Below are 3,222 nucleotides of genomic sequence, written 5' to 3' on the forward strand. Positions count from 1 at the left end.
ACAATTGGCGCTTGTGGATATGTATAGGTCAGAGAATTTAATTGGAATAAAATACTTTGATCCGAGTGTGCTAAGGGTATTTGGGTTTGAAGACATGATAAATCGGTTGCTAAAACAACCGCAATGGAGCAAAGTATTCGAATGGAGAGGACCGACATATACTCTGGTTACCTATGAGTTTCTTGCTTTAGATGTGTCCGACTAAAACATTCGGTTCCCTATGCGTGGAGTTCAAACTTACACTTCCATATTTTTCTTGCACTTTACCGCTTTTTTTTAGGAAATGGGAAGAACCAAAGAGCAAGCCTTGAAAAGGAATTATGAGGAAGCAAGCACAAGCCAAACAATGGCAAGAGCAGAACCACCACCTCCACCACCACAAGTTGAACCTAATGCAAGAGGAACAAGGGTCCTCCGAGGCTTAACTCATGAACAATTGGCGCTTGTGGATATGTATAGGTCAGAGAATTTAATTGGAATAAAATACTTTGATCCGAGTGTGCTAAGGGAATTTGGGTTTGAAGACATGATAAATCGGTTGCTAAAACAACCGCAATGGAGCAAAGTATTCGAATGGAGAGGACCGACATATACTCCGGTTACCTATGAGTTTCTTGCTTGAGATGTGTCCCACTACAACATTAGGTTCCCTATGCGTGGAGTTCAGACTTACATTTCCTTATTTTTCATGCACTTTACCGTTTCTTTTAGAAAATGGAAAGAACCAAAGAGCAAGCCTTGAAATGGAATTATGAGGAAGCGTACACAAGCCAAACAATGGCAAGAGCAAAACCACCACCTCCACCACCACAAGTTGAACCTAATGCAAGAGGAAGAAGGGTCCTTCGAGGCTTAACTTATGAACAATTGGCGCTTGTGGATATGTATAAGTCAGAGAATTTAATTGGAGTAAAATACTTTGATCCGAGTGTGCTAAGGGAATTTGGGTTTGAAGACATGGTAAATCGGTTGCTAAGACAACCGCAATGGAGCAAAGTATTCGAATGGAGAGGACCGACATATACTCCGGTTACCTATGAGTTTCTTGCTTGAGATGTGTCCTACTAAAACATTAGGTTCCTTATCCGTGGAGTTCAGACTTACATTTCCTTATTTTTCATGCACTTTACCGCTTTTTTTAGGAAATGGGAAGAACCTAAGAGCAAGCCTTAAAAAGGAATTATGAGGAAGAAGCACAAGCAGAACAATGGCAAGAGCAGAACCACCACCTCCACCACCACAAGTTGAACCTAATGCAAGAGGAACAAGGGTCCTCCGGGGCTTAACTCATGAACAATTGGCGCTTGTGGACGTGTATAAGTTAGAGAATTTAATTGGAGTAAAATACTTTGATCCGAGTGTGCTAAGGGAATTTGGGTTTCAAGACATGGTAAATCGGTTGCTAAGACAACCGCAATGGAGCAAAGTATTCGAATGGAGAGGAACGACATATACTTTGGTTACCTATGAGTTTCTTGCTTTAGATGTGTCCCACTAAAACATTAGGTTCCCTATGCGTGGAGTTCAGACTTACATTTCCTTATTTTTTCATGCACTTTACCGCTTCTTTTAGGAAATGGAAAGAACCAAAGAGCAAGCCTTGAAAAGGAATTATGAGGAAGCATGCACAAGCCAAACAATGGCAAGAGCAAAACCACCACCTCCACCACCACAAATTGAACCTAATGCAAGAGGAAGAAGGGTCCTTCGAGGCTTAACTCATGAACAATTGGCGCTTGTGGATATGTATAAGTCAGAGAATTTAATTGGAGTAAAATACTTTGATCCGAGTGTGCTAAGGGAATTTGGGTTTGAAGACATGGTAAATCGGTTGCTAAGACAACCGCAATGGAGCAAAGTATTCGAATGGAGAGGACCGACATATACTCCGGTTACCTATGAGTTTCTTGCTTGAGATGTGTCCCACTAAAACATTAGGTTCTCTATGCGTGGAGTTCAGACTTACATTTCCTTATTTTTCATGCACTTTACCGCTTCTTTTAGAAAATGGAAAGAACAAAGAGCAAGCCTTGAAATGGAATTATGATGAAGCGTACACAAGCCAAACACTGGCAAGAGCAAAACCACCACCTCCACCACCACAACTTGAACCTAATGCAAGAGGAAGAAGGGTCCTTCGAGGCTTAACTCATGAACAATTGGCGCTTGTGGATATGTATAAGTCAGAGAATTTAATTGGAGTGAAATACTTTGATCCGAGTGTGCTAAGGAAATTTGGGTTTGAAGACATGGTAAATCGGTTGCTAAGACAACCGCAATGGAGCAAAGTATTCGAATGGAGAGGACCGACATATACTCCGGTTACCTATGAGTTTCTTGCTTGAGATGTGTCCCACTAAAACATTAGGTTCCCTATGCGTGGAGTTCAGACTTACATTTCCTTATTTTTCATGCACTTTACCGCTTTTTTTAGGAAATGGAAAGAACCAAAGAGCAAGCCTTGAAAAGGAATTATGAGGAAGAAGCACAAGCCGAACAATGGCAAGAGCAGAACCACCACCTCCACCACCACAAGTTGAACCTAATGCAAGAGGAACAAGGGTCCTCCGAGGCTTAACTCATGAACAATTGGCGCTTGTGGACGTGTATAAGTTAGAGAATTTAATTGGAGTAAAATACTTTGATCCGAGTGTGCTAAGGGAATTTGGGTTTGAAGACATGGTAAATCGGTTGCTAAGACAACCGCAATGGAGCAAAGTATTCGAATGGAGAGGACCGACATATACTCCGGTTACCTATGAGTTTCTTGCTTGAGATGTGTCCCACTAAAACATTAGGTTCCCTATGCGTGGAGTTCAGACTTACATTTCCTTATTTTTCATGCACTTTACCGCTTCTTTTAGGAAATGGAAAGAACCAAAGAGCAAGCCTTGAAAAGGAATTATGAGGAAGCATGCACAAGCCAAACAATGGCAAGAGCAAAACCACCACCTCCACCACCACAAATTGAACCTAATGCAAGAGGAAGAAGGGTCCTCCGAGGCTTAACTCATGAACAATTGGCGCTTGTGGACGTGTATAAGTTAGAGAATTTAATTGGAATAAAATACTTTGATCCGAGTGTGCTAAGGGAATTTGGGTTTGAAGACATGGTAAATCGGTTCCTAAGACAACCGCAATGGAGCAAAGTATTCGAATGGAGAGGACCGACATATACTCTTGTTACCTATGAGTTTCTTGCTTTAGATGTGTCCCACTAAA

Source organism: Ipomoea triloba, chromosome 16 (assembly GCF_003576645.1).
Source record: "Ipomoea triloba cultivar NCNSP0323 chromosome 16, ASM357664v1".
NCBI classification, from domain to species: Eukaryota; Viridiplantae; Streptophyta; class Magnoliopsida; order Solanales; family Convolvulaceae; genus Ipomoea; species Ipomoea triloba.